This window comes from Trichosurus vulpecula, chromosome 5, assembly GCF_011100635.1.
Source record: "Trichosurus vulpecula isolate mTriVul1 chromosome 5, mTriVul1.pri, whole genome shotgun sequence".
NCBI classification, from domain to species: Eukaryota; Metazoa; Chordata; class Mammalia; order Diprotodontia; family Phalangeridae; genus Trichosurus; species Trichosurus vulpecula.
In genome coordinates, this window is record NC_050577.1 from 153,410,923 (window position 1) to 153,438,215 (window position 27,293).

The window sequence follows — 27,293 nt, forward strand, 5'->3', positions numbered from 1 at the left end:
ATCAAAGACCCATTTCTAGGAAAGCCAATATTAAAGGTCTTTGATTTTTATTTGTTTTCTGTTTGTTTTTATAAAGATGAAATTACTTATAGGGAATACAGGAAAGAAATCACGAGAGCAATCCAATCTTAATGAGTTACTTTTAAATATAAGGTTCAAGTTAAGTGTCTAAAGCTATAAAGAGAATGGCTAAAATGGTAAACTGATATAGAAAAATAATCACTAAAATATGCAAGACTCGGTATATCATTTACTATTCAGTAACTTTCAGAGTTTTCTAAATCCATCAGAGCAATCATTTTCAGTACACTAAGCCCACCTTGACAATGTATCACTGTGTTTGAGTACAATTTCCTATTTACAAACCAATGCACCAACAAACACTGGGAAAGCAATTTCAATCATGACCATGAAACAGATGCTTAAAGAAGGAACAGGTGCTCCTTTAACCAGACAATCTGAAAAATAATTAGGAGGGAAACTGTGAAGTTTTGAACAAATATTACTTTCTTAAAGCGGCCAAAATTTATCTCTATTTCCACTTCATTTCTTGGGCTTAATACAGTGAGACTTTTAATCTACTCTTCATGCGTTCTAATCATGTCAGATGTGTGGGCGTCCAAGAATTCTTTATGAATAATATAGAATGCAAATAGTCCTATCTTCATACTCACAGTTGACTGCACTCTGTTGGCTCCCCATCAGCAATGAATTTATCAGTTACTAATTTTTACTGAGATAATGTTTAATGTTGAAGAAATAGCCTTTTGCAGATAATATTAATGCTACAGAAGGGCACACAGCCAAAGTACTTGACCATTTACCAGGCTTTCTGATATCCTCCTAAGGCAGTGCTAATTTTCAAAAATTCATTCACCTTCCTCATTACAACACTAGTATTTATTAAAATGTCAAGTGGAACTAATGACAATTTTGTAATCATGCAAAAAAGCCTCAGCCCTTTCAGATGTAGTTTGATGTCTTGAAACATTTACTGTGAACATTACTGTATGTGGACAAACATGTTTTTAAAAGAAAATATAAGTGTTTTAGCATTCACAAAAGTCCCAATGATCATTTGGCTTTTATCGCTTCACAATGAAATAAATCAAGGTAGCATTGGCTCATTAAAGACCTTTTTGTGACTTGAAAACTTAATAAAACAGGCAGAGAATTATTTGTATGGTAGTTATGAAATCATGTCTGATTCTTCAAACTGTTTCAACTCGGTTTTCTTAGCCCTTGTTCAGAAGTTCACAAGCAATAATGAATTCATGCTAAGCTGTGAAAAGACAGCTTATTTAAACAGGTGTGAAATAAACAACTGCTGAACTCCAGATGCTGCTAGCTTTTTAGGAATGTATCTGAACATTAATGGCTCTGCAGCAACCAAATGAGAGAAATTAGAATGGAATAAAATTGCTTTACCCTAATGTAGGAGATTCTTAACACAAGGATCATGAACTTAATAAAAAAATTGACTACTGTTTTTCAATATAATTGGTTTCTTTTGTAATCCTACATATTTTATTATTCTGAAGAATTCAGAATTGAGTGCTGGGGCTACTCAGTGACCAGACCTCGCACAGACACATTGACCAGTGTATAGGTAAGTACAATAGTTCTCCCCCATCTGCTCCCCCATCTCCAATGCTCCCAAGGGCTCATTGTATTGGGTACAGTATTTAGTATGGACATCTAGATGATCCAGTCCACTATAGCTCAGAATTCCTGAGCTCAAGAGATCTATTGCTCCCAGACAACTGGGATATTTATGAGGAATCTTGAAAAAAATCATATTTTCTTTTGTGAGATTGTTTTGCGGGCCAGGTATCCAAGGTGAAGTCAAGATGGCTGGTTCAAGGATTTCAAAGAAAACATTTTTAAGGGTAAAGGGAGAAAAACCCCAAACAACATTAATTTAGCAAAATTTGAAAGAAATACAATTACGTTGTTTGCTTAAAATTAACAGTTTTGAATGAAAAGTTCACTGACATTAACGTACAGGAAGTCTTTCCCATCCCTTTTGTTCTAGGGCCTTCCTTCTGTTTATTATTTCCAATTTCTCCTGACTAGCTTGTTTTTACGTAGTTGTTGCATATTGTCTCCACTTTTAGATTGTGAACTCCTTCAGAACAGGGACTGTTCCTTGTTTATTTTTTTTTCCTTTTCTTTGTATCCCCGGTACTTCACATGGTGTCTGGCACACATAAGATGCTGATAAACTTTGACTAACTGACTTGCTGACATTTCCTGCATCAGTGCAACATTATCAAAAGCATATGAATTATTTGGGTAGGCTTTTTATTACAATGATAAAAAAACTTCTAGCTTATGATGATATAAATTATATTTCACTACCAGCATGGTGTCATACAAATATATAAATTGAGTTTCTACTCAAAAGGCACATTTTCAAATTCTATGTCTTCCATTTACTTCCTAAAATGATGAAGGTGGACTAGATGACCTCCAAGATCCTTTCCAAATTTAAACACTTCTGATACTAGAATAATAGAGAAAGAATGTAATGGAAAGAGCACTTTGTGTTTACTAGAATGTTCTTGCTAAATCTAGAACACGTTGACTTATACTATTATTGGAGAAAATAAATTATTTCCTGTGCTTTTAGTGGTTAAAGTCATTAAATGTAAAATTATCTCAACCTTGACCAGATGCTCTCTCTTCTAGTCTCCAATAGTCTGGAAGTTTTTTTTTTTTTAAATTCAGTCATTCATAACAGACACCCTTATCTTCCTCTTCATAATAAGAAGGATTTCACACTGATAGAATTTTTATTATAATAAAACAGGCCCTAATACTCATTTAAGTAAAGCATGGCAATGCTGTCTAGTTTGTGATCATTTGCCATTATATACTAAGGACTTGATAAAATATGATGTAAGACTCCTATCATTTGGGGCATTTGGGGGTGTGAGATCAGAATGGAATGAAATTCTCATGAATGAATTCACTTTCTATATGCTTTAGTACAAAATTATACGTGTAAATGTTATCTCCCTAAATACAAAGTAAGCTCCTTGAGGGTGGGTGAAGTTTTTATTTTGTCTTTACATCCCCAGTGCCTCATAGCTAGAAGGTATTTATAGAAACAATAATAATTTGATTATTTACTGAATGGATCTAGGTTTTAAGTTGTTGAGTATTTTCCTTACAATCTTGCTATAATTATAGCTCAGTATTTCACTAAAATAACTTTGTCATGTGTAGAGGGCTAGTAGAGGGCAAGGGGACCTATATCAATTACTTAGGAATGACCATCCTATACGATTCTGTTCCTCTTTTCACTGAGAGGAAATGGGGTGTACTATCTAGGACACTGTGTTTGGATTCAGTTGCACTTCTCTAGCCTGAATGACTTAGGCAAGTCATAGCTTTTGGGAGCTTCACTTATTTCTTCTGTATAGTGATGCGTTAGTTGAGGTGGAAGCTGAAGTCCCTTCCAACTTTCAGTTTTATAAAACAATCCTCCCTTTTGACAACTTGACTTTCAATTACATCTCCACCAAAAGTTGCGAGAAATTAATAAGTGAAATTCAATGCAATTTTAGTATTTTCAAAAGTATATGCCATGAAAAGTTGATTGGGAAGTGGATTAGAATGATTGTTTTGGGGGGATAAGGGAACCCATAAATATGTGAATTTTATTCAGGTTGGATATTTCCTTCATGGTCATAGAAGAGAGTTTATTGTAACATACATATATCACATGCTTGCTTTCAAATGAAACTGTCAGTTTACTTGTACATACCCACACAATACATACATATACCCTTGTTTTGAACTTCATCACAACCAAATGCAATACTAGATTCATAAATTTTAATCATTAATAGCTATAGTGAAAAAGGGTTTTACCAATAGTTAAGATGAAAAAATAGTTACCAAGGTCAATTGCTACTTAATGGCAGCCTAAATATTAGGAATCTAACCTAAATTGGTTATGATTCATTTCCCACTCAATATTAGTGGAGCTAGAGCATACTGAATTTCTAATGTCAGAATCCAACTGTATCTCTATGCATTTCTACAAAATTCAATACACCTTTTATTTTTTTAAATTTATGATAATCATGACACTACTAAACCACTTATGGCACTTTTTAACTTTCAAAACTATTTTTACAAAATACTCTAGCATTTAATATTTTGGGCTTTCAGATTATGTAAAAAAATTAGGTGATGTTATTTTAGTTTCCCAAACATTTCGATCTGCCCCCATTTTACAGGTGAGGCATTGAAGGATAATGGTTTATAAATCACCACAAATCTAGTAAGTAGTATAGCCTAAATTTGGACCCAGTTCTCCGTGACATTAAAGCCAGTATTCTTTTCATGTATACTTTAGTGGGAACACTGAAGTTAAATGCATAGGTGCATGTATACACACAATCAATTCTTGAATTTCTAGTTTTTCTTAGTACACTGAAACTGGCTATCTCCATAAGATGTGGCTTCACTTAGTTTTCTTTTATCCTAAGTAAAGATATTTCAGTTGTCTGATTTTGTTTGGTTTGGTTTTGTTGCCTCAGATTGGAAAATGTTTCAAGATCCTCTGGATTTAAAATTAGTGAATTGGAACCATTTAATCTTTTCATTTGGGTTTGACTTGGGTAATTAAAATAAACAACATGAAAATCATGATAGTTGAAAAGGAAAGTTAATCCCTACAGTACAAAAATAAATTGCTTAATGCCAGTCCAGGCCTTGACAAACACTAAAGTGTGAGTCCAAAAGAGAAACCCAAATTCATTATCTTGGTTGGGTGGCTGGGAAGAATCAAATACAAACATCAAGGCATAATTAGTTTCCTAGAGTCCTGAGAACTAGATTTTAAAGAAAATGTTGAAAATAGTGTTCTTCTGGAATAGAAATATCACTTTCATAGTTTCTTTTAAAATGATCTTAATTTAAAATTCAGAAGACCTTCATAGATAATTTAAAGGGAATGGAAACCAGCCGTTCCTTTCTATTTAGGTTTCCATATTAAAAACAACCAGGTCCCTCATATGGAGCCCAATTAATTAACAACAATAAGGAGAAATTGTATTTCTTGTCAGCTTTCAATTCAGTTAGTAAATTTTAATCTGGTACTCATTTAATGCTTGGAAAGGCTACTACTTTCAGTGATGGATCCCCGTGAAAAAGATCATGAATTTTAACAAATTTAGACTATTCATATTTTGTGCTGACATTAGAATCACATGGTCCTAGAAAGGAAGATTCAGCATAAGTAGGCAGCCAACTGACATAGAGGGCCATTATACAGAGAACAAAGTCAAAGTCCTTTATTAGAAGATACATTTATCAAAGCTGTGAACATGAAGTTGCAGGTCATTTTTTATGTGTTATAGTTCAACACAGGATTACAGATTTAGATCTGAAAAGGGTCTCAGAGACCAAATAGCTAAAACTAGCATTTTACAGATGAAGAAACTGAGCCTCATAAAGGTTAAGTGACTTGAACAAAATCCAACAAGTATCCAACAAAATCCAAGGGGCAGAGCTGGGTTTTGAAATATTTCTTCTTACTCCAAAGCCATTGTTATGGCTGGTACCCCATCCTGTAAATCAGTGCAAATACTTAATATTTGTTTCTTATTTTAAAAAAAATAGACTCTGTGTATGGGGTGCAGGGAGATTTCACAGGGCATGGTGTTAGAATTTGTTGTTCAGTCATTTCCAACTCTACTCTTTATGCTCCCATTTGGTGTTTTCTTGGCAAAGATACTGGAGTGGTTTGCCATTTCCTTTTCCAGATCACTTTACAGATGAGGAAACTGAGGCAAGCAGGGTTAAGGGACTTGCCCAGGGTCACACAGCCAACAAGTGTCTGAGGCCAGATTTGAATTCAGGAAGATAAGTCTTCCTGACTCTAGGCCTGGCACTCTATCCACTGCACTTTAGATGATCTAAATGATATCTATCCCTATTATTCATTCAAGAAAGAGATTTTTTTTTGTTTTTGTTTTTGGCAGGGCAATTGGGGTTAAGTGACTTGAGCAAGGTCACACAGCTAGTACATGTGTCAAGTGTCTGATGTCCCGTTTGAACTCAGGTTCTCCTGACTCCAGGACCAGTGCTCTACTCACTGTACCACCTAGCTGCCCCTAAGAAAGAGATTTTTTTAAAGCATTGAATGTGGTGAACCACTAAAATGGGTGCAGTGGTTCTGGAGATATAAAGATTTTTAAGTCTAAATTTGTGATTCTATGATCACTTCTCTTTTGGAGCTTACACTCCATTGCTACGTATAGTCTCGCTTAATCATCTAGCATTTACAGAACACTGTGAGGGATGCATCATTGTACAAAGCATGGTCTTTGTTCACTTAGAGAAAAGAGACATGCATTAGAAAAATAAATTGGAGGACTTTTTGTTCTCATTTGAATTAACCAATATTCCTCCCACCCCAGCTCTTCCAGACCATAAATATCTCATGCATTTGGAAAATAAAACCATGCACACACACACCAAAACTAAAGAAGACCTTTGGTATAGTTTAATTCTCTATAGAGCATATGGATTGCATTTTCCATCAGAGACCTTCCTTCCACTTTATTGCTGGCTTCTATTCCTAGTGATATCAATTAAGAACGGCTGTTTTCAAAATCTTAGCAGAATGTTCTTTCATTTTTCTCAGCAGAGTCTGCTTAGGACCTTTTTAGGCATTTGATGACAAGTTTTTTTGATCAAGCCAGTCACGGATTCACAGCAAGCTAAACTGAACTGACAATCTGTGCTTAGGCCATCTTCAGATTCTTCCTGGCAATGAATGGCATTTCTTTTCATGTAATTAAACAGGAATATTTGGGTACTATTTTTTTTAAATCAAGGATATGCTTTGAGGGTGATAGTGATTATGGAAAGATAATTTTAAAGATTTCAGCAATGGCTATCCCTCACCCTTAGTGGGTTAAAATTCAAAACCTTTTTTTTTTAAATCCTGCCTTTCCAATGATTTAGGTAGCATTGGTTACAGTTCACTTGACTATTCAAAGGACTGATATCAGAGAAAGTACACTTCATAACTGAGGAATAGCCTCTATCTACCTAGGAGCAAGATATATCTTTTCTACTGTATCAAAATAATGTATTACCATTGGTTGAGAAAAGAAAGGGGCTTAAATCCCTCTGATTAAGACCTCTGGTCAACCTCTAGCTATTTATGCTATTACACAAAAGTTGTGGGATCATTAAACTCCAACAGCAAAGAGTTTAAAACCTTAGACAACATATATTTCACTTCATACAATAGAATTCTCTCTTTGAATAGCTGTATTTAGATATAATTTTTGCAAATTAAATCATATTTTACATGCACAATGGAAATTTCACACTAAAAAGACCCCTACAGAGAATTCTATCTAGTAATTACACCTAAATATGTGTCTAATATTCTGACAAATCATAACATTTTGGTCAAGTTATAAAGATAGATTGTGAATACCAGGAGGATCTGGGAAGTTCTATTTTTCAATCAATCTGCTACAATGCCTCCCTTCCTCTTCAAGTCCCACCCTCCAACCCAATGAATCTCTCTTCAACTATTTATCTTTCTGTTCTGACAGGGATGGAGAGTAATAGCCTCTAAAACTGATACACAACGTCTTCTTCTCTGTCTCTGTCCTCTCTTATCACCTCCTATTATACTGTTGCAAACCCACATATTCCTTGTGCAGGGAAAGAAGTAAACAAGAGGGTTAAAATAATTAAGATCTTTCTGGATAAATGAACCTGAATATGGTTACAGAACCTCAAACGCTCGCCCCTTCCTGGGATGTAGGTGAAATGTGCAGCTAATACAACATGAACACACTGACAATAAATACTACTAATAAAAATAGCTGGGCTTTAAAGCTTGTGAAATACTTTACATATGTTACCTCCTTTGTTATTCATAAAAGGTTTGAGAGGTAGATGTAATTACTACTTCCATTTTACAGGTGAGGAAAATGAGGCTTTGAGTCAAGTGACAATCTCACAGAGGTTGTCACCAGTGGGATTTATTTAACTCTCCTTGGCTCCAAGCCCAGTTCTCTATCTACTACATGATACCAGCCTAAGAGTACATATTCTGCCTTCCTTAAAGAAGTTTAACAACTTGGTTTGGATAAGTCACAATATATGTCGATGGGTAATTGAGGAAAGGCTGCTCTTGGAGGCAGCTAGATAGAGAACTGGACTCAGTCAAGACCTGACATCAAATTCCATCTCAGATAATAGCTGTGTGATCCTGAGCAAATCACTTAACTTCTGTTTTGAGATAATAAGAGCACCTACCTCCTAGGATTGCTCTGAGGATAAAATGAGGCATTTATAGAGCAGCTTGTAAACATTAAAAGCACAATGAAAGCACTAGCTATTATTATTATTATCATTATTATTACTAAATCTATATTAAAGAATTACAGTTAATGAGTTTGTATTCTTTGGCAAAACTAAATACTTAATAAGATGTTTTGTTTTAAAATTCTAGAAGTATAATTTGACAGCAAATACCAAACAGGCACTAATAAATGTTCCACATAACAGTGAGGGCAATTTTCCTCCCTGCCTCTGGTTGCTTAAATGTGAGTGGTTGATGTCCAAGTCCAGTTTACTGGAATATGACTACCCTGAACAGGTTTGAATTCAGAGTCTGAAACAAGCATGAACATAACTAGTTGTGTGAGTATTCTAACTTAAAAAGAAACTATAGTAGGTTTCTTTTAAGTTTTATTTTGAATATGTAATTAATGATCTTTGTCTTTACATTATAATCATTCCAACCCCACCCTCTTCAGATGGAATCCCCCGTTGGGTCAAAGGGGAAAAAATAAAGAAAACTAAAACATCTGATGTAGTGACCACATCTGACAACATATTTAGCATTCTGCCTCTTAGACATAAGACAGAACATTAATCACTTTCTTAACTCTGGGCCTTTCATATGGCAAGTTGCAAGATAACAGGTCCAAAGGTTATGGTTTGGGCACGCTTCTTGCATAATTCCAAATTAATATCAAAAATCACTGGACTATTTCATAGTCCACAAACAGTATAAACACGTGGTTAACTTTCCAGTCTCTTTGGCATTAATTACTCTCACTTTTTTGTCATCTTTGCTAATCTGTATAGTGAGAGGTGAAACCTCTAGCAGTAAATTTAAAGAAAAGCTTTAAGATTCCTATGATGGGACTAATTATATCTATGTAAAAACAAATCTACCACTTGAAATTTCATTTTAAAATGATTGATCAGAAAACAGAGCTCACTCTCAACTTGTGTATAGAGTATTAACATTTCTGTTTATTGTTCATACTTTTTGCTTTTAACTCTCCAGAGTGTGCCCAGGTTGAAGCTCATGCTGCCATTGCCCCCTGCCCTCCCCACCCCGCTCCACTCCAATTGGGACAAACTGTTTGTTTCCTATTCTAGGGCTAAATTGTCCGAAAAAAATATTTTGATGGTAAATCAAAGCTAAGCCTGAATGAAAAAAGTGGACATTTAATGAATTTTCAGACTTTCAGGACTTTGTAAAAAAAATAAAAAATGAACAACATGAACTTAATAGAATATTTGACATACAAGAGCCAAGGGAAATATAAGGTACATGCCAAAGACTAATTACAAGAGACTCGATATGAGCAGACTGTTTATCTTTTATGTATGTAAAATGTTAAACATATGTCTAAGATTGTGATTACTGATTGGGTAGTTCACAAGAAAGATTGAGTTACACCTGAGTATGATATGATTTTAAAAAGTGAAACTGTTTAGGAAGAGCTAAAAAGAGAGGAAGAACTGACATAGCAGAATTAGATGGGGGAGGAGGGCTGTTAGTCCTGGAAACCTGCTTTCATTGGGAATGGGTTCAAGAGGGAGTAATACATACATACATACATACATATACATATACATATATATATATATATATATATATATATATATATATATATATATATATATATATATATATATATATCAGGAAGAGTATCAAAGTCATCTAAATTCAGAAAGGAATAAAATCCTAAGGGGATAGGGAGGGGGGAGAGGATAAGGGAGGAATCTCTAGAAGGGAGAGTGATGGAATAGGTTAAAGCCAAGTATAGACAAGTATTTAGATTAATGGGAGTGGGAGGATAAGGGAGGGATTCTTGGAGAGGGTAGGTTAAGTAACAGGAGGGCAAGGAAGCAGAGAGAAGTAAAGTAGAAGAGTCAAGAGGGATACAAAATGAGAGATATACAAAAACATAAAAAACAAGGATCAGGAATAGAATTTGTTAAGGAAAGTATATGTCTATATAGGTACGTTTGTGTATATATGTATATATCCATATCTATAAATATATTTGTTCTTAACTGTAGGTGGGAAAAGGACAAAGTAAAAAGTACACAGCAGAGAACAAAGGAAAACTTACAAGGAAGCAAAGATGGACAGCTCTCAACACAATGCATAGTATTTATTATATAGACTTTCTTGAAATGGAAATTTATTGCTACATATTTTGAATCCTCTTTTACATTCTGCTGTATACATGACAAGTTTTTTTTCTTTTCTTATTTTGTATTTAAATTTCAATATTTAACTTTATAATAAATATATGTGTATATAAATAAAGTTAAAAAAAAAGATAAATAGACAAACAAGCAAATAAATAGAAATATGTTGGTCTGCACCAATCATTCTAGGCCCAAGAGGCTGGGACACTAATGCCAACCTAGTTAGTCAAATACACTCTAGGGTTGGGCTCATGGCCTAGACTAGTTAAACATCTGAATGTCTGTTAATTCAATTTTTTTCAAGGAACAACTGTCCAAATGATGAATTAGCTAATCCTTTTGTTTAACATTCTCTGTCTTGCTTCCTGCCATCAATTGCTAATTATCCCACCATCAGAATCAAGGCAACAAAAAGGTGAAGGACTGACAAAAATCTGTTACCTTCTGGCAAAGGTTTGATGGAGATACAGGTAAACATCATGGACAGATTGAATGTGGATATATCTATGGATTTACTCTCTCCCCTCAAAGTAATTTATCCTTAGCTGAAGAGGTACAAAACAATTACAAGCCTTCTAATTTATTTTAAAATATATTTTCTTAATAAATAAAATTATTAGAAAAACATGATCAGGAAAGGAGCAAGGTCAGCTATAAAGCAATAATGAGGGACAACAGATACCAATGTTTTACTGGTTTTCAATCAAAGCTAAAAGACCTGAACAAAGTCACATTAAAAGTGTTGGGTAGAATCCCTAATGGATGATTCATGGGAGACCATGGCCAGAAAGGAAATATAAAATCACATAGGATAACAAGACATTGATGGATTTTAACATGTACTACTGGAATGTCTAAACATATCAATGAGATTACAGATCAGTTGAAATAATGAAAATTATCATCTAGACTAAGGATTGAGTCACGGACTGTTATGTCATGGGGCAAAATCAGTAGATTACTAGTTTTCATGAGAAGAAAATTAAAATTTCGTAGGTAACTTCCTTAGGTATTGATGCCTCAAAACTAAGAAATTTTCAAAGTACTTCCTTTAGTGACTTTATAACACATATTGTAGATAACCCAAGAAATTAAAACATCCACTTAATCTGAAATGATCTGCAGCTATCCCAATCTGTACTGCTTTTGGAATCAGATTTTTATATTGTTTATAAATGTTTAATAAACACAAAGGTAAGTCCTCCTCTCTTTCCCTTCCCATTCTCAAAATACTGAAAGGAGTTTCATTTCCCACTGGAGTATAGTATACTCTGACTATTTAGTAGAAACACAAGCTTCAATTTTTTAACTTTTATTTTTTGTCAATAATTTAGGGTAACTTGGGCCATAATCCCATATGTTATATAATTCTACTTGAGTTATATACTAGTGATTGGATAACGGACAACTTGTTCACCCTTCAAAAAAGTTCCAGAGCTACATAACCTTCAAATCCCACTGGGCATCAAAAGAGAGAAAGGATAGTACAAAGTTTATTTCCAAACATTTTTCTGTGAAAAGTATTCCCCAAACTGGAAGGTCATTTGGACTATAAAATCAAAGAGGAACTTACTAACTGAACCTGAAATTCCCACTGAATGCATATTGGTCACTGGGAAATAACTCACGGTACAAAAGGAGAAAACGGCCTTTGAAAATTGGGCCTACAACCTAACTAGAATGATTTCTAAGCCTCAATAAGTTTTATGGCTCTGTCTGAACATTAATGCCAAAAGATGCCTTCATTTGAATGCCAGTAATGTTCAAAATCAAATCCCAAAGGAAAATAACATCCTAAATCATAGCTAAAATTTAATTAGAGTTTATTGTCAAAGTTGGAAAAAAGTACCCTAAGACATCTTACATAACTATAGTTTTAGTTTAAATGGTTATGTTAGTCTTTGACTGAGGATGGTTGAATTTCTGTTAATAATTATATTGTCACTGACAGTGTCTTTTTAAAATCTGAAATTTTCAGGTTATTTAAATAGAAACAAAAAATCATTTTGTACTATCGCCCCCAAACTGCATCTTTTAGCTATATGAAGTGCCAATCTCTTCCTAAAACTTCCAGTTTATATTTTATAGCCAGCCTAGATTAAATAAAAGGTTCATATGTTTAAGGGAAAGGAAAAGTAAATGAGATAATCCTTATCCTGGTGGTTAAAAGACTGAATAAGGGAGGGAAAAGCCATCTCAATAATTAGAGCTGTCCAAAAATAGAAATGACTTCTCTGGAGGTTAATAGGTTTGCTATTACTAGGTGTGTTCAGGTGGAAGCTAGATAACCACTGGATGTTTGACTGAGATTCATACTTCAAGTAGGGAATGGGAAATCTGTCCATAACAGACATATTAAGAGTACAATACATAAGTACATAAATGTACAATAATATTGTTTATAACTTTTTCTAAATCCACTTTTGTACAGTCTTGCTTAGTATCCATCCTTTTAAAGAATGATGCCTCCAGGCTTAGATTGTCCCATGATGGGATTAGACTGTCCTAGAGATCTTCTGGATCTTTGGTTGGGGTGAGTCAGCAATCATTTCTGCATTTTGGAATTCTGCCTGTGGTCTGAAATAATTACAGTTTGATCAGTATGCTTCTGGGGGGAACAGCTGAACTCTAGTCAACATTTTTATTATTGACTTCATAGAGTGCATGGATTGTACTATTCCATGTGACCCATGTGTTCCCTGAACAAAGTCCATGGATAGGATATCTGGTGTGGGGTGAGCCCTCTTCTCTTTAGGGAATGGTGTGGGAAAGGTAATAGGAAGCAGAGATAAAATTAAGGGTGTACCGAGCAATTTGTTGATAATAAGAGCTTGGTAGGCAAGCAGACTAGCTAGCAAGATCCACAGGCTTAAGGCAATGTCAGATATGACAATTACAATCAAAACCAAAGACTCACGATAAGATCCAAAAAGAGGATTGATATAAGGCAAGATTTTGTTTTCAGGGTGAAAGAGTCAAGGGACAGGAGACAAATGTAACGTGTGACATCAATGACTGCAGAGATACATGAGAGTTTTAAGCTTGGTCAAGTATCAGACAACTCCACTTTCCCAACTCACCTAAGCCCTCATAATCTGGTGGAGCTTTTTGTGCCTTCACTCGCCTGCAAGGCCACAGGTACGCTCGCTCAAAAACTGTCAGCATAAGTTTTCTATGTGTCAACCCTAACTTTATTAGCCTCCATGAAATTTAGAGAGCATTAGACAAGATGACAGGGAGAGTTAGCAATCATAATAGAAGAAAGAATGACAGAGGAGATGTTTTAATCCAACCTTCTGATCCTAACAAAATTCAGTTTATTAGTGTAAATATAAAATCCTCCACTTGAGTTAAATCAACTTTATAAGTACTAGATGGAGAAGAAATGACTAGACAGCATATGTAAAAGACCAAAGAGATCTAGATATCGACATGCTTAGTATAATTCAAAAGTATGGTATGTAGACAGAAGAGTAAACGTGATCTCATTTCTCAATAAAATTGTATTAATATCTAAAAAATGGAAATGGTCATATGAAAGATGGAGTAGATTTCAGTTGAATGTCAGAAGAAACTATATTCTCTGAATCATCAGTGTTTAGATCCAGTGATTTCTCCACTGTTGTAGGTATACAAGGAGAAGCTGAATGATAATGTCAAGGGGAACATACTTTGGGAACAACCTGAACTTCCCTCTGAACTTTCTTGCAAGTCTATGGTTTTCAAGGTCACAGCCAAGTCAGACTTTCTAACAATTTCCCGTGTTATCTTATTTTCCATTTTTCCTAAAATTCTCATGACCTTATATCCACAGTTCTTGAAATCTTTAAATCTATCTCCAGTTTTAGATCAAATTAAAATTCTTAAAATAATTAATAATACAATAAGCAATGCATGCAATATTGAATGTAATTGCCTAGTGAGCACAGAGAACTATTTTAGACACTGAGGGAAATACTAAATTTAGATTTGACATAGACTCTGTCCTTATAGAGCTATCATTTTAGCAGATGCATAAGATAGGGATGCAAATAACTATAACACAACAATAAATACATTACAGAACTAAACAAAATGTTATATAAACTTGAAAGTTTGTTGATTGTGCTATCAGTGAAGACTTTAAGAAAGAAGCAGTATTTGGTTTGGTTTTTAACAGAAGGGTAGGAATTTAACAGTCCAAGATTGGGACATGGGGGATTCTAGACATGGAGTACAGCTGAATAAAGGTATTGGAATGTAAGAATGTGACAAGATACAGAGGCATGAGTTCAGTATTGCTAAATTATAGAGAGTGTATGGTGTGGGGTGCCAGTGTCAAATGGTGGATAGCTTGAAAGTCAAGAAGGAAGATTAACTTCACTCAGTTAGTAATATAGAACCACTGAAAATTTGTGAAAAGAGGAATGGCTTGATCAGATCTGTGCTAGGAAAGTTTATTCTGGTCACTGAATAAGGGACAGCTTGCAGAGGAAAGAGGATGGAGGTGAGAAGACTTACAAGGATTTTTTGTTGTTTTTGAAAAAAAGTCTAGGTAGAAGAATCTGAAATATTGTGATAGCAATAGGAGTAAGAAGTGATTGATCAAAAATCTGTTTCATAGAGGGCAGCTAGGTGGTACAGTGAGTAGAGCACTGGCCCTGGAGTCAGAAGGACCTGAGGTCAAATCTGGCCTCAGACACTTGACACTTGCTAGTTGTGTGACCTTGGGCAAGTCACTTAACCCCAATCCTTCCCCTCTGAAAAGAAAGAAAATATGTTTCATAGACAAAAAGGACAGAATCTGAAAAATTATTGTATTAACAGCTAGCATTTACATAGTACTTTAAGACTTGCACAGTGCTCCATACCTGTTATCTTATTTGATCCTCACAAATCCCTGTGAGATAGGTGCTCTACTTATCTTCATGGTACAGAAAAGGAAACTGAGGCTGACAGAGGTTAAGTGACATGCCTAATGCCACAGTGGATTTGAAGCCAGGTGTTCCTGATTCCAAGTATAACACTCTATTCATTACATCAATCAATTTTTGCTATTTAAGTCTGTTGCCATGCAAGCAATCAGTAAACAACAACTTATTATCTTAGCTAATAAGAGGGAGAAGGAAGTAATAAGGTAAAATCCAAGGTTATAACTTTGGTTTATGTATATTATAAATGGAAAATATAAAGTCAAGAGTAAGAGCAAGTTTCGGTAAAAGGATGACAAGCTTGATTGGAACACACCGAATTTAAAGTGATGGTTGGGCTTCCAAGTAGGAATATTCTATATACAGAAATATGGATCTGGAGTTTAGAGGTGAGAGAAGAACTGGGTCTAGAAACTTGCCAGTAACCTTCACAGAGGTGGTAGCTAAGCTGCATGAGTAAACAAGCTTAACAAAGAAAAGAATGTGAAGGAAAGAGAGACCAGGGCTCAGGACAGAACCTTGAAAGGCAACTATATTAATCACAGAACATGCAGTTAGAATTAATCAGAAATACAGCTTCTAGACAATCTGAAATTCTTCTTATAGATGTGAAGGAAGAAAGAACAGATAAAAGGAAAGATAATCATTTGTTCTGTCTTAAAACAAATGTTGGGAACCAATTTTAAAATCTAGTTGGTAGGAGGTGTAAACATAATATAAGCCAAGGAAGCTTCATTATCTGATAATGCAAACATCGTACCCACATAAATATTTAGCCCAAAGCGCCATGGGAAAATGGACAACATATTGACCCTGTGTTCTATTTCACTGTTCCAGTCAACATCCTGCCTGAGTTTGAGCATGTCATTAAAAAGAAGTTTGAGATCACCCAGTCAAAACTTTTAATTTTTATATAGGAATCTGAAGACAAGCCGAAATAATACATCAGTTATAAAATTTAGATACCTTGAGGCATAGGCATTAAAGAAATAGCCTTGAAGCCAGACGTCAAGACTACTTCTGACACATGCTTGCTGTGTGAGCCTGGGCAAATCAACCTCTCTATGATTTAGAGTCAAGTACAGTCTACGACTGTACATTGTAGAGAAAGAGCTGACTGCATTGGTCTCTGTATCAATGAAATCACAGGTCCAGTAACTATTATAATTACCTTCTAATAATTCTTCACATCCTACAATTATATGAACATTATGACTACAACTATTCTGTTGTCTATAATCACATATGTCTCCATTCTCAAGATTTATAGAAATAAAAATGTATCACTTTTTTTCAGGCATTGTACAACAGAGCTAGGAAACAGAAACCATATAATTCCAGTCCTTCCCTACCTAATTCCACCATATTTTCATCAAGACAGAGAGGTCAAGGAAGGCTTATCTCATTGTTACTATAATTGCTCAATATTACAGCACGAAATAACATGCAAGAAATCATATAAATAGATAATCAAAACCGGGACAGAGTCCGTTGTCAGAATTTTGTAACAGTGAGAAAATATTGGGCTAGGAGTAAGAGAAAACCTAAGAAATTATTCCAACTGTGCTATTTAGCAGGGGTATGGCCTTCAACTTATTACTTTCAGTTTCCTGATCTGTAAAATGGGAAGGGCTGTGGTGAGGGTTTTTGTGAAAATACTTTGACAACTGTCAAGCACGCCACACACGTAAGATATTGTTATAATGAGAAACCTCCCAAGATTAGATAGTTCTACATGATCTTATGAAGTCTCTTTTACATCCTGTTCAGTCATCTAGGTAGGATAAAGTAATTTTCATTGTCTTCACGGTCAATGTCACTTGCAGGCATGTAGTCATTGTATAACTATTGTTAATGGTGGTGTCACAGCTAAAGGAAAACACTGTCTCTGCGATCATTCATATAGGCAGTGAAAGGGATAAAGAATAATATACTTTCAGCAGGAATACGGCATTTAAACTCAGCATGTCAAGGAGAACAAAAATACACATTACATACAGCGCAAGAAAAAGGGAGGGCTTTTTTTCCCCTAGATGTAGAGGGTGAAGATAAAATTGAGACTACTGTGATTCTAACTTGGCACTACACCTCACCAACACTGCTACACTAATAAGTAAATTTTTATTTACCTATTGTTTTGTTTTTGAAGCTTGCATTGCCATTCTAAACGAATTGCAGACCTTAAAGAAGGTTATCGTCATGTGGGAATTCACAATAACTTATATTGACATGTTGTTCTAAAGTGCTTTCATTTGTATTATCTCCTCTGATACTCACAGCAATCCAAGGAGGTAGACAGAGTAGGTAATATCTTAACATCTCCCCCAACGCACAGAAAATATCCCTCAATAGAAAGTGAGCTAGCAAAATGATGATACACAGGATATGAAGATATGATATCAAAGAACCATAGAATGGGAAAGTAGAATGTGTTATAGCTCTTACACTGATTCTAGTCTTATCGTATTGATAAAGAAAGGAAAAGCTTATAAAAGGTACTTGCCCAACATCATGCACAGAGTTAAATCTCAGGATTAGTAGCCACTTCTCCCAGTTCACAGTAGATTTTTTTAAAGACTGTATTATATTGCCTCTCAACTTCAAGTTATGTGTCTTCTTTCACTCAGTCCTGTAAGAAGCAATAGTTCCTCTGGTTGGCCACTTCCATTTCTTAGTTCTTCCTCTTTCCTAACCCTTTTTTCCTCTACTCCTACCTTCCAAGTTCTTGAAGCAAGCTCACAATGGGATAAAGACAGATTTTCAGACACATACACCTAAATGTGGATTAAATCTGAATACAATATTATAATATTAAATCTGAATACAATAATGAATTTTTTTTTAAAAAAGGAATGCTCCCAATGTCAGTAACTTGGAACAGAGCTGCATATATCCTGCCCTAGAAGCAGCTCTGTATAGCAGGTCAGGAATTAAAATTTCAGATCTGTTATGATGGGAACAGTGAGGCATATCCTTCACTAACCTATGTTGCAATCCTCCTACTTGGAGCTACCACCACCTACAAAAACCCCTCCACTTCCATCTGGTCATATGCAGACTTTCTCTTAATACCTGATTGTTTCATATGCTTTATAATCTTGTATTCATAAATATTAGTATAGTTTCCTGGCATCACCAATCAAAAATTTTGCCTTTGTGCTCTGGGGATATTTATTGTAGTATTTTAGGTTATTTTTAGTTTTTAAAAGGCTCTAGCAAGAGTTTACTGTGCTTTAATATTTTATTGGAAGCTACTGTTAAATCTGCCCAGGAAAAGAAAAAAAATTTGCTTCCTTTTTTGTGTTGGATGGCCTTCGCTTACTATTAGCAATACACAGCTGCACCATCTCCATGGCTACCAGCCCAAATCCCTTGCTTTCCTCATTTCATTGATGAGTTTATAATTCTCAACTGTCACACACCTTGCTCTCTCTGTCACTGGTTTAATTTGATGATCAATGTAGACCTTTATGTAATACCAGCAATAAACACGAACAATGCTTAATACAGACATGACTACTTCGTTTTGGAAAAAAGGGATTAATCTTGACTGGGTTATTCACTCTCTCCAATAAGACCCCTTTGCAACAGTACCACTGATCCATTCTATTTTATGTCCTGTAGGCTCACCAAAAGATTTCCAACTCCTTCATTAAGGTACATAGAAGAGCTGAATTGTTTGTAATGAATTAAAGGTATGAGAGAAATATAAGGAAAAACTTTACTTTGAATACATTATCAATATTTTTACTCATTGTCAGAAAGATGTGAATTTTAGTATAAAGTCATATTAAAATAAATTTTAATATGAAGTCTTTAATATAAAATATTAAACTGGCCTCTTCCCTGCATTGTACTGAAGGACATTTAGACAGTGAAGGTAATGCCAGCTTAGTACTCCTCCATTTTACCATTAGGTAATCATAAGCAGTTCTGATTTTTGTGTGCCCAGTAAAGTATTCCCAAACTATAAAATATATCTATATCCAACTGTATAAGCTAATGATCCTAACAAGATCTTAATATATTTTTCCTTATAACTGCCTGCTCTTTTCTCCTTACTTTGGCAACCATAGGATGTCCCAATTTTGGTACTCAGGAAAGTATGGAGCCCAATAAGAACCTTGATAATCAAATGACCCAACATGAAATGATGTTCTTCCTTCCACTTCTTTTTCTAAATTTATTTTTACTTTTCAACATTCATTTCCACAAGATTTTGAGTTACAAATTTTCTCCCTATCTCTATCCTTCCCCCACCTCAAGATGGCATGTATTCTGATTGCCCCTTTCCCCAGTCTGCCCTCTCTTCTATCACCCCACTCCCCTCCCCCTTTCTTTCTTGTAGTGCAAGATAGATTTCTATACCCCATTGCCAGTCTATCTTATTTCCCAGTTGCATGTAAAAACAGTTATTTTAAACATTTGTTTTTAGAACTTTTGAGTTCCAAATTAATGTTCAATATTGTCCATGGTGCTAGAGTCATTTTGAGCAGCTTCAATGAAGCTGTCTCTCAATTGGGTAGGTTTCTCTGACAGCTCTTGGTTTGGAATAGGTTCCAATCTGCTTAATAGTCTATCTAGTTACAAAGCTATCTAGTTACAATCTACTAATCTTAGCCAACAGTTATCTAGTTACAATCTACTAATCTTAGGCAATCTGACCTGCCAACAAGAGAAGGGATCTTAATATCAGCACACTGGTTTTCATAAAAATTAACATTTAGTAAGAATAGATGTTTTATATACATCTCTTTAAAAAGGTACACAATTTGTAAGAATTGCAAAATCTAGTTTCGAGACCTAGAACCTAAAGTCATACTAACAACATACAAATGATCACACCCTTATTTTTTACTCTCTCTTTTTGCATTAATAATAATGATGATCCCTAAATAACTCCTGATACCACTTCTCAAAATCAATATTTCTATTTTTGTAACTTCCTGTAGAAAAATAGGCCTGAAAGTTAGCTTCCTTGGCAAGAAGCAAAGTTAGGCATATCCTAGACAAATTCACACAATACTGCTGTCCTTGACAGAGTGAATTCAGAGCCTTGGTCATTTCTAGGTTAAATATATATTTGGAAAGGGATTTTAAGACATGACTCTGATTGGACAGAGGTGGAGGGAACAAACATCTATTGAGTACCTACTATGGATCAGGCTCTATGTTAATTGCTTTACAAATAATTTGTTCAATCCCCACAACAAGTGTATGAAGTACATGCCATTATTATCCCCATTTTACAGTTGAAGAAATTGGGGCAAATAGAGGTTAAATGACCTACATAGGGTCACAGAGCTAGTAAGGATCCTGCACTGAATTTGAACTCAGATTTTCCTTACCCTAAGCCTAGCACTCTATCCCCTGTGCCACCTAAGTAGAAAAAAGCCATTGAACGTTAAGTAAAAACAAATGATTAATAAAGAGAATTAGTCAAAATCAATGAAACCACAAAATGATTGGTACTATAGAAAGAGTATTGAATTTGAAACCTGAAGACCTAGGTTTGGATATCAACTATGTAACTTTTGATCTCTGTGATGCTGACCAAGTCATTTACATTTATTGGACCTCAGTTTCTTAATCTCGAAAATGAGCAAGTGAGACTAGATAACCATTATGTTTACATCCCATCCATAAATCGATGATCCAATAAAACTTTATAATTTTATTGGCACTATTGCTTTGGTTTTAGACAAGATCAGATTACCATCTCGATTCCTAAATCTCTACTTCATATCATAGCCTACAGATGTGTTGCCACCAATTAACCCAGATCCTTCACTGCTTCAATGCATACAATACAAATTGGTTAGCAAAACATTGCCATTCTGATGATCAAACTTGTCTTGTTCTTACAACAAAATTAAAATGTGCCTGAAGGAAAATCTTTTCCCCTCTTCTTTTTTGTATGGTTTGAAATGTGGCCCTCAAGTGGAGGAGACTGCAACCATGGAACACTATACTGAGGGAAAAAGATGTTCACCATTTTTACGTTAGTGATTCACAATTAAATGTATGCTTAAAATGTGCATTCTTGGGCTAGAATGACATCCAAATGAAGACTTAGATCACTGGTCCTTATAGGAAACAGCTTCCTCTGGTGAACGGGTTAAACCACTGCTGTCAGATTGAATATAATTAGCACTGCTGATATGCAAAGAATGGCTCTGTCAAAGAATGTCACTGTCACTGAGTGCTATTCCTTGTCTGCATTCAATTTTCTGTCTGGCTCAGAAAATTTTAATAACAGGTTGGAATTCACATGTAAAATTTTAACCAATTTTCATAAAAACCCTTATATTTCAATTTTCATTCTGTTCTCATATAATTTTTGGTTGTCATAAAGTAACATACTAAACACTTCTTATTTCCTTAACTTTCCTTTTCTGGCTTTTGTTCCCCACAGATAGACACTTAAGGTTCATTTTTTCCCTTAGTACCTTTCAAATTTTTAAATGTAAGTTTAAATTTCTTTGAAAATGACAAAAGACAGAAAAGGCAGTAAGGTATGTAGAGTTGAAGAGGTCCAAACTAAGTTATTACTCCATCATATGGTGAAGTTCATTAATCTTGAGAAATTTATTAATCTTTGACTTACAAGCATCAATCATTTAAACAGAAGACTTCAAAAATTGTTCTTCACTGAGTGAACTGAACCAATTTACAGATTTCCATTCCAGGACCTAACAAAATGAGCTGGACGCTTTCAATATATGAACTACTGGGAGGTAGACCAGAAATATACCTTTATTGACTATTAAATATAATGATTATGAAACCTGAAGAAACAAGCGGTATGATCATATTCAGCATCGCATAATTTAAATGTGAAATGAACTTTGGAGATTTTCTAGTCCAACTTCTTTTTTATACATAGAGAACATAGCCTAGACAGGGTGGGTGACTACTCAAGGTCATTTAGGTAGCAGAGTAAGAAATCAAATTAAGCTCTTCTGAATTCACATCCTTCATCTCTTCTTTAAAATGAAAATTATAGCATTAGAAGAAAAAGGAAGATATGGTTTGTGAGCAACCAAGTAGGTAGATGAAATTAAAGAACAGGGCTTGGTTTTCTGTAACCATATTATGATAAAAGGTCATAGATTCCTGTCAAAGACTGAAGAACAGTTCATAAAGGAGGGAGAGCAAGATATTTCTATAGGAAGAGTACCTTAATTTCAGCAAAGCATCTGACAGACTCATGTAGACAAGATGGTGAGGCCTCTCAAATTACTTCTGCTGCTGCTGCTCTACTACTATTATGCAGCTAAGTGGTGAGGTGAATAGGACACTGGGCCTGGAGTCAGGAAGATCTAAGTTGAAATCTGGCCTCAGATACTAGTTATGTGATGCTGGGCAAGTCAATTAACTGCCTTGGTTTCCTCATCTGTAAGATGAGTTGGAGAAGGAAATAGAAAACCATTCCAGTATCTTTGCCAAGCAAGCCCCAAATGGGCTCATAAAAGCATTGGACATGATTGAAATGACTAAACAATAACAAATAATAATAATAATATTAATAGTCATAGCTAAAATCTAGGTAAGATTTTAAAAGGTTTGCAAGGTGCTTGACATATGCTATCTCATTTGATTCCCTCAACAACACTATGAGACAGGTCCTATTATTATCCACACTTTACAGATGACAACCAGAGGCTGAAAGTTGTTAAGTGACTTGCCTTGGGTCACACAGCTAATTCTCATCTGAGGCAGGCTTTAAATCTAAGTATTCCTGATGCCAGTTTCAACATCCTATCTACTGTCTGACCTCATTGCCTTCAGTAAAATATAAGCCCTTCTGTTGAAATCAAAAGTCTTATACAACCTGAATCCAATCTGACTTTTGAATCCAACCTAACTTTTTAGTCTCATCAGATGTTACTCACTTCTCCCTCCCTCCCTGTCTCTCTGCCTCTGTCTGTCTGTCTCCTTCTCTCCACTCTTCATAGATGACAGTTCATCTCCCATCCCTATGTGTTTGCACTAACCATCCTGAAATGCTTTGCTTCTTTACCTCTGCCTCACAAAATCCTTTTCTTCCTTTAATACACATATCAAGCAATATCTTCTGCATGAAGTCTGTCCTTATTCCTCCCAAATTGCTCTATATTTAACTGCTTTTCATTTATTTTATTCACCTTATTGTTTACATACATGTATATATATGCACATAGATAGATGGATAGTTATAGGTGTATGTATTTACATTTGTAGTTTTTTTCCATCAGAATTTAAGGTATTTGTGAGGAGAGATTGCTTTCTTTTTTGTATGGGCCTCTAGCACTATGCCAGTACCTCATAGGCTCTTAATAAACACTGACTGAAGTAGGAAACAATAATCACCAAGAGAAGTCTGTTTATAGCTGGTTGAATATCATATCCAAATCGTGATAGTAGGTCAATGCCAACATTTTACAGGCAGCAATGTCAGGGCATTCTATTGAAAGGAAACAGAATGAGTCCAATAACAGAGGTGAGGATGCACAAAGCCTGTTTGGGAAAATTAAGCAGTCCCCAGGTTTCGGATGTTGCTACATTTCTAGTTTTGGTGAATGTGTTAGTTGGTTTTGTTTAACCACGTTTGTGCTGTAATGAAAAGCTCACTGTTGTGGGAGAGGAGGAGAAGGAGGATTCTTTTTTAGAAATGATGGGCATAAAAATGTAAAAGTAATTTTTTAAAGTGAGTAGTCCGTGCAGCCTGGCTAGCGATGTTGTTTTTGATATGTTTTCAGTCACGTCTGACTCTTTGGGACGCCATTTGGGGTTTTCTTAGCAAGGAGGAGTGGTTCGCTATTTCCTTTTCCACCTCATTTTATGGATGAGGACACTGAGGCAAACAGAAGTTAAGTGACTTGCCCAGGCTCCCACAGCTAGTTAAGTGTCTGGGGCTGGATTTGAACTCAGAAATATAAGTCTTCCTGACTTCAGGCCCAACATTCTAAGGCCACCTAACTGCCCTGGCTAGCAATGCTGGTTTTTTAAGTCAAGATATGGCCAGCAGGAATACTTATGTACAGGTTGGTGGCTTCCATTTTTAGATGAGTTGGACACCAGTGGTATGAAGGATGGGAATACATGAAGGAAATGATAGGTGTTTCAAAAACTAACACATATCAATTTCTGAATACCACGATATTCCATTTTTAAATCATATTTAATCATATTAAACGATCATATTTTGCAGCTAGGTACCATGTGGCTAGAGAGCAGGATCTGAATGCAAATCCCACGTCATACATGTACTAGCTGTACGACTCTGGGCAAGTCACCTTCTGTTTGCCTCAGTTTCCTCATTTGTAAATAGGAGATAACAATAACACCTACCTTATAGGACTGTTATGATGATGGAACAAGATAAGATTTGTGAAGAGCTTAGAACAGTGTCTGGTAAATAATGGGCACTTGATAAATGCATCTTTCCTTCCTTCCTACTTAATCTGTCTCCATTTCCTCATCTCAAAAATAGAGATAAAAGTGGATAATGTTTATAATATGTTTTTGAAGTCTTAATACAAATGTTTGTTATTATTATTGTTATTACACAGACTGAAAAAAATATGTGGTTCTGACAAGACAGCTCATACAAATATAAAAATTGCAGAATACATAAGCAGCTATGTGTCCAGGTGGAGAGGTTTTATTTATATTATACTGGTGGATATTTTAAGGGTATCCAGAGAATGAGATGTCTCCCATATGTTAGTATTAATTCAAAAGAAAACTTGATTTATTACCAGATAATTTCTATCCCAACAATAAAAAAGCAGTGTGTTGTGGAGGAAAGAACATCAGACTTAGAGTCAAATAAGCCACGTTTGATTCCTGGCTCTGCCACAAACCACCTGGATGACTTTGGGCAAGTCACTTAATTTTTTAAGGTCTCTCTTTTCTTATCTGTAAACCAGGGAAACTATTGACCCCAAAGGTCTCTCCAAGTTTAAATCCATCATCATTTAACATATACTGCTCAAAGTATGTTAAGACTAACCTATGGAACTTAAAACCAAACACCATTAACAACAGAATTTTAAAGAGAGTAGTTTTATTTTTATAGTATTTTTTCCTCAGAGTTTATAATTGCAAGTACCAGCACAGCTCTAAATAGTTCAGTCCGACTGCGAGCTATCTTTTGGTGTTGAAACTTAATATCAGATGTGTGCTGGTCTTTTATTTCTGTGAAATAACAGATCCTCGGCCCAATTTGTGCTGTGCACCTGAGACCCCAGTTATTTAATGAATAGAAGGAAAAGCTACTGCAGTCTCTTCTACTGTGCTTTTCTAAACACAGAATCTCCTATTCATATGATGAAGAGTTTCTAATCTCTTCAGAGATTATAATCTTTAATCTCTCTTGCTATAGGCAAATCCTTGATTTCTTAAAATTTCTTATGATCCTCAGTAGAAAGTTCTTAAATTTCTTAGAATCCTCAGTAGAAATTTGGGGCTCTTGACTACTGTATTGGCTCAACACCACATGGGCTAGCTGATCATGTTGAATTACTTGATGGAAGAAGGTATGAGCCTTTTTTAGACAAAGTAAGGTTAGGAGACACCACAGTTGACTATGTGACATAGGATGGTCAAGTATAGACTAGAAGAAGAAAGCAAAGATCAACAAACAAAACTCATATGTTGATAGAATTGTGTTGAACAATGAGGGGATCACCAAAAATAGGACTGTACATTGCTTTCTACCTCAGGTAGATAAAGTAAGTGAATAAAAAAATCAATATCCCTTTTAGGCTAGGTGTGGTAATAGCTACATTAGTCAATGTAGTGATTAACATATTTGGTGGAAAATGACCGAGATGCATTTTGACTAGTTTCTAAAGAACTTTAACATTTAAAAATGATCTATATCAAGCTGGGGTGGGGAGGAGGGGAACACCACCTTAAAAATGTTCTAACAATACATAGGGTACTTAGTGGTGCAGTAGATAGAGAGCTGGGCCTGGAGTCAGGAAGACTCATCTTCCTGAGTTCAAATCCGGCCTCATACTCTACTGGCTCTGTGATCTTAGAGCAAGTTACTTAACCCCGTTTGCCTATTTCCTCATCTGCGAAATGAGCTAGAGAAGGAAATGGCAAAGCATTCTAGTATTTTTGACATAGAAACCCCAAATGGGGTCATGAGAAGTCAGACACAACCAAAATGACTCAACAACAACACAGAAGATAACCTGGAGTAATTTTGTGCCTCTTTTGTGATTTCTTCTCTTAATGTCTCTGAGAATGTACGCCTCTTAGTGTTTGTGGGTCTATTTTAAAACTGCGCACCTAAACTATTAAATTTCATCATTCTTGAAAGAGTAAGTCTGAGTTGGTATTTATTGCTTGAAAAAATAATGCTAAAGTGACCAATCAATTAAGGGAAATACATGGAAATATTCCAGATGTGCCACCTCCCAATCCAGAATCAGAATCTCATCATTATAGTCTGGTAGAACTACAGAATATGAGAAGGGGAAGGGATCATCTAGTCTAACTCATACAGAAAGGGAAGACTCATTGTAAAATAGTGATGATAATAGCTAGCATTTATATAGTGTTTTAAGGATTGGAAAGTGCTTTACAAGCATCTATTTTATTCTCACAACAATCCTATTATATAGAGAATATTATTATCCTCATTTTTAAACTGAGGAAACTAAGGTAGACATTTAGGTTCCATGAATCACTAGTCACAGAGTCAGTAAGTGTCTGAGGCTGAATTTGGACTCAGGTATTCCTGAGTCCTGAACCAGAGCTCTAGTCATTGCACTGTATTTCCACCAAAATACTTGACAAGTAGTCGTCTAGTTTCTGCTTACTTATCTCCAAGGAAGGTGAACGCACTGTTTCCTAAGCTCATTCCCATGGTAGACGGCT